Below are 14,927 nucleotides of genomic sequence, written 5' to 3'. Positions count from 1 at the left end.
CACTTGGTGAAATTATTATAGAGCCAAACCTAGTTTTCTTATCTTATTACTATAGCTATAGAATAGACTATATTGCATTGTAGGCTTAGCACAATGTGGATAATGTGGAAAATTTTTCTCTTTAAGAAATTTTAAATTTCTAATGAATTTTTTAGCATTTATTTTTAAAATGTTGAGTTGTAAATTCTTTCCTTTATTTTCAGATCTTCCTCACCAATTGAGAAGAAAAGCAATGTGATGTCAATTATGTGGTGTAATGCAAAACATTTCCATTTTAGTCATTTTTTTGCAAAAAGAGCAGGAAAAAATAGAAAATGAAAAAAGCATGCTTCAATCTACACTCAACGTTTATCAGTTCTCTCTCTGGAGATGGATAGTTTTTTTTTTTTTTTTTAAATCATTGGTCCTTTGGAATTGTCTTGAATCATTTGTCTCAATTTGAGTTACTTAGTCTTTCATAGGTGATCATTGTTACAATATTGCTGTTACTTTGAATTTCTGGTTCTGCTTACTTTTTTTTTCATTTCATGTATGTCTTCCCAATTTTTTTTCTGAAACCATCCTTCTTATTATTTCTTATGGCACAATGTTTTTTCACCAGAATCATATGCCATAATTTGTTATACCGTTCCCCACTAGATGAGCATCCTCTCAATTTTTTTTTGCTACCATAAAAAGAGCTGTTATAAATATTTTTGTCCATATAGAATTTTTTCCTTTTTCTTTGATCTCTTTGGAGCATAGACTTAGCATTAGTGTTTTTTGATCAAATGATATACACAGCTGTTTGGGCATAGTTCCAAATTGTTTTCCAGAATAGTTTGATCAATTCACAACTCCACTAATAATGTATTATGTGTTTTTCTACATGTCCTTCAGCATTTGCTATTTTCCTTTTGTTATGTTAGCTAAGTTGATAAATGTGAGGTAGTTCCTCAGAGTTGTTTTAATTTGTATTTCTTTAATCAATAGTGATTTTATGTGTTTTTCCATGGGATTATACTTTGATTTCTTCTTCTGAAAATTTCCTATTCATAGCCTTTGATCATTTATTAATTGCAGAATGGCTCTTTTTTTTTTTTTTTGAATCTGACTCAGTTCCCCATATATTTGAGAAATGAGACCTTTAACAGAAACTTGTTGTAAATTTTATCTCCATTCCCTGGTTTCCTGCTTTCCTTCTAATTTTGGCAACATTAGGGATTTTTCTTTTGTTGTTGTTGCAAAGCCTTTTTAATTCCATGTAATCAAAATGGGTTATTTTATTTTCTGTAATCCTCTCTATCTCCTATTTAGTCATAAACTGTTTCCTTATACATAGATCTGAGAAATAAAATTTCCCATATTCTACTAATTATCCATGATATCACCCTTTGTGTCTAAACCATTTACCCATTTCAACCTTATTTTGAAATACAGTATATGATACTGATCTATGCCAAGTGTCTGCTAAACTGCTTTCTACTTTCCCCTGCAATTTTTTTGTGAGTTATTGCCTCAAATGATGTATTCTTGCCCTGAAATCTTGGATCTTTGTATTTATCAAAAATTTGATTACTATGATCATTTATTACTGAGTCTTATATACATAATCTATGCTACTGAACCAAGACTCCATTTCTTAGCCAGAACCTGATAATTTTGGTGATTATCACTTTGTAATGTAGTTTGAAATCTGGTACTGTTAAGTTGTCTTCTTTCACTTTTTTAATTGATTCCCTGATATATTTGACCTTTTGTTCTCCCAGATGAATTGTGTTATGACTTTTTTTTAGCTCTAGAAAATATTTCTCTGCTAGTTTGATTGATTTGGCACTGAATAAATAAATTTAAATAGAATTGAAATTTTTATTTCAGTTTAGCCTACCTATAAGCAATTATCATTTCTTCAATTGATTATATCTGTCCTCATTTGTGTGAAAAATGTTTTGTAAATTGTAAATTGTACTTCCTGGGTTTGTCTCGACAATTTGACTCCCAAGTGGTTTTTATTGTCTACAGTTATTTTAAATGTTTTGATTTCTATCTCTTCCCATTGGATTTTATTATTAATATATAGAAATGCTGATGATTTATGTGGGTTATTTTATATTTTGCTGTAACGGGCTGAAGCTCAAGTAGAGGCACTGAGGTCCCAAGCACGTGAGGCCAAATAGCAATTGGACGATACTCTATTAATATATGTTTGGAGAAAGAATGGCCCCGCCCACTCTGAAAATTTTGATGTGTTGTTTAGGAAATGATGTAGAGATGATTTTGGTGGGTGGAGAGAGAGAGGCAGGAAGAGAGGCAGAGAAGCTGCTGGTCAGGTTTCTGTGGCGACTGCTCTCACTTCCTATCGCCATCCCCCTTCACCTCCACAAAGAATAAAGATCGAGGATTTTCCCTTAACCTGAATTACTGACTCCTGCTGATTCTAAAATACGCGGTCGTCACATTTTGCAACTTTATTAAAGTTGTTAGTTGTTTCATCAACTTTTAAAATTGATTTTCTAGGATTCTCTAAGTATGTCATTACATCATATGCAAAAAACAAGGTTTTTTTTTTTTGCCCCTCAGTGCCTATTTTTAATTACTCAATTTATTTTTCTTTTCTTCTTATTATAGCTAGCCCTTCTAATACTATACTGAATAATAGTAGTATAAGGGACGTAGTGGTATTAATAGGACAATTAGTGATGAAGAGCAAATAGAGCACAGGGCTTGGAATTAAGAAGACTCATTTTTATGAGCTCAAATATGGCCTCAGACACTTACTAGTTGTGTGACTCTGGGTAAGTCTCTTAACTCTGTTTGCCTGAGTTTCCTCATCTGTAAAAAAGGGGCTGGAGATGGAAATGGCAAACCAGTCCAGTATCTTGCCAAGAAAATCCCAAATGGGGTCATGGACAGTTGGATGTGGCCAAACAGCAACAACAATGGGCATCCTTGATTCCTCTCTCCAAAGGTATTTGATGAAAGTGTGGGTGTTTCTGATAGGAAATTTAAGTTTTCCATTTCCTGATGTGGCCAGGGATCCCAATCCCTTCAATCAATTTATTTTCTATGGTGCCTACCCCTAGAGTGTGTTTTCTTAATCTTCACATAGAGACACAATTCTAAGTCACAAAGGGGGTGTGCTGGTTTAATCCTGATCCTAAAGTTGTGGGGGGGATGTGAGGGGAAGAGGAGGAGTAGAGTACTACCATCTTCTAAGTACCCCCTGCCTCCTGATAGCATTTTTGCATCAGCCAGGTCCAGGACTGGGCTCATTGGTGCCATCTACTGGTTTACTTGCTATGACCACCTTCCTGTTTTTTTCCTGGGTTTCTCTTTCCCGGTTGTCCATGTATCATAGGATTTTGGCATTATGGATTTAGAGTCAGGGAGCTAAGAAGTGATTGAGTACAAATGCCTCATTTTACAAATAATGACGCTGAGCCCCCAAGGCTAAATGAATTCTCTAACTCTTTAGATATTAGCATAGGGCAAAATTAGGATTGTATTAAGGTCCTCATTTTAAATTTAATTCTCTTTTCATTACAGAGGATAAGGCTTTCTCCTTCCTCTTATTTCCCCATTTCCCAGAACAAATATTTTAAAATGGGACCACAGATCTATTTAAGGCGTTGTGTAATGAATAGAGTTTGGAGCTTGGAAATAGGAAGACTCATCTTCATAGTTCAAATCCAGCCTCAGATACTTACTAGCTATGTGATCTTGGGCAAGTCATTTAACCCTATTTGTCTCAGTTTCTTCATTGTAAAATGAACTGGGGAAAGAAATTTCAAACCACTGTATTATCTTTGACAAGAAAATCCCAAATTGAGTTATGAAGAGTTGGATGCAAATGAAATGATTGAACAAAAGCTACATATGAAAAAAAAAATCACTGACTCTGAAGTCAGAGGACCTGAATTCAAATCTTTCTTTTGACAAAAGATTGAGTATGATCTTGAAATTATACTTCCTGGGCTTTAGTTTTCTCATATGTAAAATGAAGGGATTGGATTAAATAGCCTCTGAGGTTCATTTCAACATATTGAGGGAAAGCATAATAATAGATAAAATGGTGTAAAGTTGCAAAAGTCTGTATGGATTAATTTTAAACCTGACTAAAGGAAACTAAGTCAATTTTTATTAGATCCTTCTCCACTCTTGATTAACTTCCTTCTGCAAGTCTTGTCATTGAAGTGAGCTCAGTTTTAACCCACATCCTGTGGATTTGGCTAGCAAAGTTGTGTGTCTCTGCTTGCCAGCATGTGCTTTCTTAACTTTCAGCTACAGAGGAGGGAGTCAATGGCCTGGGGATGCTACTTCTACCCAATAGCAGCAGCCCTGATTCAGATTTTACAAGAAATTTTTTATCTTAGATGACTGCTTTGGGGCTCTCAAAAAGTCTCACCTTTTGCTTTAGTTTGATGAGAACACTTTGATGAGAAATATTCTTTTCTCACTGACTTTTCAGTCTATGTCCCTTTGGGCTTTCTCTTGAGGTCTTCATCCACCGGTGGCTGTGGGTGTATTTTTCCCCCACTTTATTCTCTGGCCACTCTGAGCTGTGGTTAACTATACAGGCATACCTCTGAGATATTGTGGGTTCAGTTCCAGACTACTGCAATAAAGAAAATATCACAATAAAATGAGTCACATGAATTTTTTGGTTTCTACTGCATATAAAAGTTATGTTTCCACTGTACCATAATCTATAAAGTATGCAATAATATTATGCTAAAATGTATGTATTTTTAAACAAAAAAATATAAAAATGTTAACTATCTTCTGAACCTGCAGCTGGTCGTAATCTTTTTGGTGGTTGAGGGTCTTACTTCTTTGTTGATGGCTTACTGACTGATCAGGATGATGGTTGCTGTTGGAGTGGCTGCTGTAATTTCCTAAAATAAGAAAACATTGAAGTTTGCCACATTGATCAAATCTTCTTTTCAGTTGAACACTTGGGAGTCATTGTAGGGCTATTAATTGGTCTAATTTTAAAAGAGTCAAATAATTGACCTAATTTTGATTGGCCTCAGGAGAGGGAAAGAAATGGGGAAGGCTGGTCAGTGGAAAAGTCAGAACACATATAACATTTATTGATTAAGTGTTCTATCTTATATCAGCATAGTTTGTTATATCAGCATGGGTTGTGTTCTAAATAAATTCCAACAGGAATATCAAAGATCACTGGTCATAAATATAATAACAGATATAATGTAACAGATGTAATCCAGAATGAAAATGTTTGAAATTTTGCAGAAATTAACAAAATGTGACATAAAGACACCATGTGAGCACAATTTGTTGGAAAGTTGGCACCAACAAATGCTTTGTTTTGGTTTGATGCAGGATTCTCATAAACCTTTATTCATAAAAATATGTAATATTTGAGAAGTGCAATAAAACAAAGCATTAAAATAGGGTATGCATGTACTTTTGAAGTTCAGTGGAACATGAGTAAACATGCATACATATATATTCCATACCTTTTACTTACACATTTTTTTATTCACTAAAATGTAAGTGTTTTAATCTCAGAGCCTAGTTTTTAAAATGTTCTTTGTGTTTCCCATGCACGGTAGACTTCCTGTCACATAGTAAGCACTTTGTAAATGTTTGTTGAGATCTAGCCTTGGAGTGTAAATCCAGTCTCTGACATTTACGTATCCCTAGGCAAGCTACCTTACCTTTGCTTTCCTTGGTTTCCTCAAGTGTATAATAGAATAAGAAAAGCACCTTGCAGGTTTGTTGTGAGAATCAAATGAAAGTAAAATGAGATATTTGTAAAATCCTTATCTCAGTATCTGGAAGATAGTAGGAATAATATAAATGTTTATTCCCATCCTTTCCCCTTTCTTTCCTCCTCGTTAACAGACTGTTCAATAAATATTTATTGAATGATTGCTACTTATATTATACCATATATGGAAAGATAGTTTTGAAGTAGTGAGATTCTGTGAACTATTAATTATTCAAATATTGACTGATCATCTAGGGATGATATAGATTGTATAGTAGTTGGGCACCTTTTTTTCTACCCAGGGTCATTTGAATATTTAAAACATTCTTCTTGGGTCATACAAAATTATCACCTTACAGAACTCAAGCAGCGGGAGTTTGTTATACCTATTTTTCAGCTCATCATTGCCTGCAGTTGATGATGCAAATGATTTTATGGGCTTTATACAGCCCATGGCTAGACATTCTCTAACCCTGATATAGAGTACAGCCATCTTTGGGTTGATTGTTAAGATCAATGACACCTAACCTCTCTTCCAATATGGTATTCTAGCTTCCCTAAATACCCTGTGAGTGGAGGAAGCTACTTGCACCACTGTGAAATGAGAGAGCCAGAGATAGTTTCTGGGAATTGCCAAAGAGCCTATTATCCTGAGGTTTTGTCTGTTCTCTTTAGTAAAGACTTCCTAACCTAGTTCAGAAATAAGTAACCACCATGCAATACATGATAGGGAATTGAGGCATGACGTGGCTGCCAAGCTGAGTTGAGTGTGATGCTTACCACTTGTGTGATTGTAGGGAAATTACTTCATCTTTCCAAGTCTCAGTTTCCTCATCTATGGAATAATTTGGACTTAATGGCCTCTGAGGTCTCTTTCAGCTCCATATCTTGATCCCTCTATACCTGCTGCTTCGTGGAAAGAAACTAAATGCTGAATGAGTTAATATTTGCAAAATCATTGAAGATGCTTTGGAGAAAACAGATAAAATCTCATTATACTAGTCTGTACCCAGATTCTTTTAAAAGCTCCAGATACATTCATCTGCCATTATCGCTCCTCCTCCTGAGGAAGATGAGTCTGGACTACTGGTCTTGAATTTAGCTATGAGCTCTTCTTCATAACAATAGAGAAAGAGAGAGGAAACAAAAGAAAAGAGAAAAAGAAAGGTTAAAGGAAAGAGAAAGGAGGGAGAAAGAAAGGAAGGAAAGAATGGTGAAAGAAAGAAAAAAGGAAGAAAGAAAGACAAAAGAAAGGAAGGAAGGAAGAGGAGACAAGACTAGAGAGGGTTTATAAATAAAAGCAGAGATGTACCCTGCAATGGGTGCCTTAATTAAAAGGAGAGATTAGAGAACATTTATATATATATATGTATATAATAAACCAAAATGGTAAAAGAAAACAGAAGCAAAAGACTAATGCAGGGGACCTTCTTACAGTCTCCTCTTGGGATGGTCTGCTTGTCCCAATTTCTGTCTCTTGTTTCTGGTGTGTCACAGTTTGAAAGCAATTATAATAATGAGGACATTTATAAATGTGGGTTGGAAGCTATATATTTAGGGGAGGGCAGAGAGAATAGTGAAACTCAGGCAGGGATTAGGTTGATATTGGGTATATTTGACAATATCAAAGGCATCATAATGAAAATGATCACAGCCAAAAAACTGGATGCTGTCCTTTGGCTCAGGAGGGGGATGGCATTCTAGGCCTCTCTATTGGTTGGACACCATCCTTCAATCCAGGTATGCTTTACTTTAAGAAGACCCAATATTGTTAAGATAGGGCAGAAGAATCAGTTCTCGGTGTTCATTTTACAAAAGGAAAACCTTGAGTGCATTTAAATATTTGAATGGATTTATAAAAAAAAATAATGAACATTATGACATTTGCATACAGTGATTTTTACTTATGTTATTTTGCCAATAGATTTAAAATAAATGTGCTTATTTTTCCTTTGAAGTACTGTATGTTTTTGTTTTTTTTCCCAGAGATTTTGCTTTCTTTGTCCCTCTGGGGGTCAAGACAATTTCTATCTTGACATTGGAAGAAGCAGATAGAATGAAGCTGCTTTTAGAGTCAGAGGAATGGGGGTTAAAATCCTGACTTTGCTTACCTTTGTAACCTTGGAGCAGGTGCTTTAGCTGCTCCTTAACTGTGAAATGAGGCAGTTGGAGGAGATGACCTTGAAGGTCGCTTCCAAATTTAAATCTATGATCCTACGATGATGATAGTGGAAGTGCTGGTGATAAGGGTTTATTCATAAGTGGTGTTTTACACTTGACAGAACAATTTGCATAAGGTATTTCATTTGATCCTCACAACAACCCGAGGGTTGGGTAACAGAAAATGAGCTTCTGACTTGGAGGGCTAGCAAATCTCTCCTGTCCTGTAGTGAATGGACTTTCCCTCTTGAAATTCTAAGTCATATGGATGTCCTTTTTGGTGAAGGAGGGCTGCCAGGAAACTAGCATTTATTTCTGCCTCATACCTCTTTGACCTCTTTGCTGCTCTAATTAAACATCAGGTTGTCAATAAGACTAGCAGCAGGAGAAACGAGACAGTGATTGCAACTTGATTCTCCTTTATCCTGGGAGAATCTTATCCTTGTAAACTTCAACTTACCTCTGAATCCATTGAACACACATCAGGGAAGAAGAACCAAAGAGAAAGTGAATGGATTCAGGAGAAAAATAGCTTTTCTGCTGGTCATCAAGCATCAGATGCCATCCTAGGATGTATTAGTAAATGTCCAACATCTGTCTCTTCCACCTCCCCCCCCCCCAAAAAAAAAGAATGTAGAATATACTTTTAAGTAAAATTTGCATCATTGGTATTTTCTTCTTTATTTTCTTAATCGAGAGAAAAATTGATCAAGCCCTAATTTCTAGAGATTGCCAATTTCCAAAGTATAAGTGCTGCCATTGAAAATTTAATGATCAGCTCAAACCTATTAGAACTGGCTTACCACACCCTTGGGCACACCCATCATATAATTAAAAGGGAGCAGGGTTCTCTGTTACTGTTCCATAGAGATGAAAGGCTTCAGTAGCCTCCCAGCTTAGCTAAACAAAAAAATTATTAGAAGGCTCCAAGTCCTATAGAAGGACTCAAAGCCCTTTTCCTACACAAAGGAGTTTGAACTTCAGCTAGTCACTAATTCTTTAGATATCCCCCCATCATAAAGCAGCACCAGTTCCTGAATCTTGAACTGCATATTTGGTCTAGCTCCCCACTCCCTCCCTCCATTCCCAATCTTGCTAGACTCAGACAAAAATTCTATAAAAACATATTTTCTGGTTTTGAACCCTTTTCCACCTGGGAGCACAGCAGCCCTGATCTGCTTCCATCTTTTCCCAATTTCCCTTTCTTAATATGTGCATTTCCCCTCAATAAAGCTGAGTTGATATAGTTTCTATCTTCCAATTCCCATTTCTTAACTTTGTTCTGTTTTGTGATGCCCTGCCTTTCCTATATTTGTACTATATTTGAGTGTCCAAAACCACTATTGTGATTGAACACTGACACTTTAGAAGATTAAAGCAGATTTGGGGAATAGCTAATTAGATGGTGATTAAGAATAGCATTTTAATTTTTTGTCTTTATCTTAAAACATAAGATTGCATACTGGATTCTTGGTCAAAATGAAGTACAAGTACTGAAGGCTAGTAAAATGTTATTTTCTATAGTCTGGTGGTTTTAATTGAGAAATTTAAATAGAAAATGGAGTGAGGTGGGAGGTGGGGCAAGTTAATCACCCAAGATGCCTGCTAAGCCATGTATATTATATAGTTAATGGTATGTGCAAAATAAGACAAAAGCTGTCATCAGAAAGGACCAGTTTATTCATGAGCCATTACCAAGAAAAAAACCAGAAATAAAATCATTTTATAAAATGAAATAGTTTCAGATGTCTACACAAACATATAAAATATGGTAATAAGTAATCTGAATTACAAATCTTCACCCCAGAAAATACATTTTGTCTTGTAGATATCACTGAGACTTGATGGGTTGAAATTTGTACCTGGAAGATGGCTCTGTTCCTTATACCTCAGTTACTAAATGAACAGAATAAATAAAAGGAGTTTAAGAATTACATATTAATAAGATAAAATTTCCCATTTCTGTAGAGCAGATGTGTCAAACAGTGGTCCACATGACTTGTTGCCCACTTCTAGGGGAGCCAAAAACAGCTTAAAATGTAATTGGGAAACATTTAACAATGAATAAAAATACTATAGAACAACAATAAACAATATATAATACAAATAACAAACAAAATTTTAAAATTCTGTAGAACATAGATAATATTAAAATGTGGTTTCTGAATCATTATGTGATTAGTAACTTTCATCATTATCTGGTTAGTAGCCTCCTCTTTCTTTTTGAGTTTGACACCTTCTCTACAAATAATACTATCATTCTACTTAGGTCCAAAACTTCAGAGTAATCCTAACTCTATCCTCTCATTTTGTCCTTGTATTTAACAATTGCCAAGTATTTTTGGTTCTATCACTTCATCTTTTGTGTCCCTTCTCAATTAAAAAGTCATCACATTAGTTCATACCTTAATCATGATTTGCCTTTAATATTGCAATAACCTCCTAAATGGTTTCATTGATTCTGGTCTCTCTCTTTTCTAATCCAGCCCCTATAGAGTTGTAAAATGGTTTATTTTCAATGCACTAATATGGACATGTCATTTAACTGCTCAAAAAATTTTAGTGGCTTCCTATTGCCTCCAGTATGAAATACAAACTTTTTAGAGTCTTTCACAATCTCAATCTAGCCTTCCTTTCCAGGTTTACTTCTTATGATTTCTAAGGCAAGAAAATTTAGTTCATTCACTAGAAGTGTGAATTTCAATAGGGTAAGGTACTGTCAAGGAAAGATACATGGAGTCTTCATCTATTTAGGGATTGGGGAGAGAAGGGGGATCATAAATTTAGAAGGATTCCTTTCACTAGAGGAAGTAAGAAAAGATTTGGAATAGTCACTTTGGGGAATGAGCTAAAGAGGTGAAAAGCAGAGATTGGTAGCCAAGTAGTTTACATGGTACACCATGATTTTCTATTGGATGAAAATATTTCAATTTTGTGTCTTTATTGTTACTAAGCAACCCTGCATAAAGAGTGGAAAAATAGGGTTTGCACAAGGTTGAGAATTCCTATGTGCAGAAAAGCTGAAAATCAAGAAGCAAGGAATTTTAATTAGTGCAGTGGCTAGCAGAGCCTAAAGTGAAAGAACATGATATCATGATTGGGTATTAAATGGAGTAAAACCAAAAAGACAGACTAGGACAGGGATAGTTCAAAGAAATGAAGGTCACTATAAGAGTAAAAAGGAGATATAGTGTGAGTGTGAGAGATATAAGGAAAAGAGCTAGCAATCATACAATTAATTCAATTAATGAATATTTATTTAAGTTTTACTGTATACTCACCATTTTGTAAGGTTATAATACCTTAAAAAATAAAATAAAATAAAATCATCATATATGAATTTGAAATAATCTGTTCTACCTCTTCCTTGAAAAAATGAATTCCCCTATCACAACAACCTTTACAAGTATTCATCTAGCCTTTCCTTAAACACCTTTAGTGACAAAGAACTCACTACATGAAGGAAATCAAATTCAATTTCAATTTTAAATTTTAATCAATAGAAAGTTATTCCTTATAATGAGTCAAAATCTGCCTCTCTTATAATTTGCATTTTTGTTCTGCCCTCCTGTGGTGGAGGAGTTCACCACCTTCAGTGCTCTGAATTTATGTCCTTGAGGAATTTATAACCCAGATAGGTGATAGAAGACTTAAGAAAAGTAATAAAATGTTATATTATATGTGATTCAGATGAGAAGGAGATCCAGAAAGTCTAAGGACTTATGTTGGTTCTTGAAATGTGGGGACTTTCAAGTAGAGGGGAAAAGAGAGGAGGACATTTTATAGAAAGTAATGGTATGAATGAAAATAGGAAGGCAGAGATGACTATGGTAGATTTGTGGGACTACATGACCTCTTTAGAGCAGAGAGTTTATATTAAGGAATATTATGAAAATTATATTTTAATTCAATAATCTCTTCTTGTCTCAAAGGTTGAGGTGTGACTCCTTTTTGTTCTTTAAACATTTTCCTATCACCTTTATTTTTATATACGCACACACACACACACACACACACACACACACACACACACAAACACAGAGAACTCCTATGGAATGAGTCATCCCCTTATAAGAAATATTTAAAAAGGTAGGAAAAAAATATAAAGAACAATCAATCAAAGAATTTATCATTAAACCTTTATTTTTTGTCCCAACATTTCAAATATGTCTGATAGTATATGCAGTATTTATAGCTATTGTCCCCCACTTCTGCAACAAGAGAAGGTATGCTAAGCTTGTCATTCTGATTACACTAAATTAATTTTTTTGTTCTTTATATTAATTAAATTTCCTGTTCTTTATATTTATATTTTGTTCATTACATTTATTTATCTTTATATTTTATTCTTTATATTATATTTATATTGTTTTTCAGATTCTACTTACTTCATTCTCTTCCTTTCTAAGGTTAATTCCTCTACCTGTGATCTTCATCATCCATCTTCCTCTTGTTTCTTTAAGTAATTCCTTTTTGCTGATTCTGTACCCATTTCCTTGAACATGCTCAGGAATCCATCAATTCATTTTTGCCCTGTTACTTACTCAAGCTATCATCCAGTCTTTATCTTTCCCCTCACTACCAAATTGTTAGATGGAACGAGACATTGCATTCACTATTTTACCATCTAATCTCTTGCAATCTGGTCTCAATGTCAACCATTCCTCTCAAAGTGCTTTCTTAAAAGTCACTACTGTATTCTTAATTACAAGTGCCAGTGGCCTTTGCTTCTTTCTTATCCTTCTCCACCTCTCTGGAATATTTGTCATTATTGATCCTGCCTCCACTACTTCTGTGACACTGCACTATTTTGCCTGTGCTCTGTGACCCTTTACTTGCTCTTTTCCCCTCTTCCCTGCCTCCTCAATAAAGGCACCTCTTAAAACTTTGGGTTGGCTTCCTTTTCTTTTTGTAATTTTTCCCTTGGAGATCTCATTCACATCTGTCTATTTCTTATAGTGGTTCTCCAGTATATTATGTACCCCTTAGCAGATCATATTCTTACTTGGGCCTTATTTTCTTTTAGTAAGAAGAGGGATTTGGATCAACAATTATTTAACCAATTTATTAATTATTAAATGCCTACTGTGTACCAGGCATACAAACCTGGGTATACAAAAGGAGGCAAAAGACAGCTCTTGCCTCAAAGAGATTACAATCTAATGGAAGAGACAATATGAAAATAAACTTATACAAAGCAGGCAGGGGTCCTCAAACTATGGCCCGTAGGGGCCAGATGCGGCAGCTGAGGACAATTATCCCCCTCACCCAGGGCTATGAAATTTCTTTATTTAAAGGCCACAAAACAAAGTTTTTGTTTTTACTATAGTCCGGCCCTCCAACAATCTGAGGGACAGTGAACTGGCCCCCTTTTAAAAAGTTTGAGGACCCCTGGATTAACAAAAAGAAGGTACTATAATTAAGAGGGATCAGGGATTAGACTGGACTAGAAGTATTAAATATGTTAATATTTAATAATAAAATAAATATTTTCCCTTCCTTCCAGAATCAGATTAAAATAAAATTAGGAAATCTTTAAAAAATCTTTTAGAAAAATCTTCAGAAAAAAATAAAAATACAACAAAACATAAATAATGTTAACATGTGTTTTTCTAAGTCAATGTGTCCCCAACAATTCTTACATAAGTTGAGTGCCATCCTCCTCCCCCATCTCTCTTGGAGTTTGATACCATTGGATTGAATGACCTCTAAAGACTCTGAGCTTCAAACCTGGAATGCCTCAGTTTTTTTCCTACAACATAAGGGGATTAGACTAGGTGATCTCAAAATTCCCTTTCAGCTCTGTAATTCTATTCCTGTTTCTAAGTAATAACGAATGGCACTAAAGTGGAAGTGGATAGAGCCATGAGTCTGAAAGTCAGGGAGAATCACTTTCCTGAATTCAAATCTAGTCTCAGATACTTTCTAGACTGTGGACAAGTCACTTTATCTTGTCTGCCTCAGTTTCTCTATCTGTAAAAATGAGCTGGAGAAGGAAATGACAAATCACTCCATCTCTCTGCCAAGAAAATCCCAAATAGGGCCACAAAGAGCTGGTCATGACTAAAACAAAGAAATGACAACAGCAGCAAATAAATACTAGTTGTACATAGAGTGTATATAGACATATACATGCAAGGGTTACTGAGGCAGCTGACATGATCACAACATCCTGTCTTTAGTTTGAGAAAGCTTCATGGAGTAGGTGATTCTGGGCAGGTATTATTCTTACTTCAGCTATAGTCAGCTATAGGTCACTTGATTAAAAGCATCATCTCTGTGTGTTTCTCATTAACATCACAATTCTGTTTCTGAGGAAGGAAAATGGGAAGGATATGGAGCTGGCAGGGGATAAGATTTGCTGCTAATAGTTCAAATATTTTCAGATGTTTTTTGGATGCAGAGAATTTTCCATTATGTCATGGAATTGTGACTCACTTTTAGGATTTGTTAAAATAGTTACTTCATGGAGTATCACATATAAGTTGCAGATTTCTCCTATTTCCTCAGCCTTGAGCTACAATTTTTCTTCACTGACAGTCCCACAAATCTTAGATTGAATTCTTGGGCCTTACTCTTAAATATATGCACGGGGTGGGTATGTGTCTTCCTGATGCCCCAGAAATATGCTAGGTAAATTCATTCCTTCTGGGATTACACAAATTACATTGATTCCAGTTTTCTTAATTTCTCTCTGTCCAAAATATATATTTTGTAGAATCATAGAATGATACAATTGGAGATACTCTAGTATCATAGCAGAAAGAATGGATTTGAATACCTACCTATTTCTGTATTACCCATAAACTAATAATGGTTTTACATTTCAAAATGAAATTAAATGTTATTTTGAATTGTAAAAAACTTTTCTTAGTTCTCTAGCTGCACAAAGGCAGACCAGGCTGATTTGACCCCTAGGGTTTTAGATTCCAGCTCTAAGCCACCTCTTTAATTTTACAGGCAAGGAAATTGAGGGGTGAAGGGAAATGATCTCTGAAAAGCCCTATCTCTTTTAGTGTATGGATCAAAATTGATTTATCTAATGCCTGAC

This window comes from Antechinus flavipes, chromosome 4 (genome assembly GCF_016432865.1).
Source record: "Antechinus flavipes isolate AdamAnt ecotype Samford, QLD, Australia chromosome 4, AdamAnt_v2, whole genome shotgun sequence".
Lineage (NCBI taxonomy): Eukaryota > Metazoa > Chordata > Mammalia > Dasyuromorphia > Dasyuridae > Antechinus > Antechinus flavipes.
Note: the sequence above shows the minus strand (reverse complement) of the source record.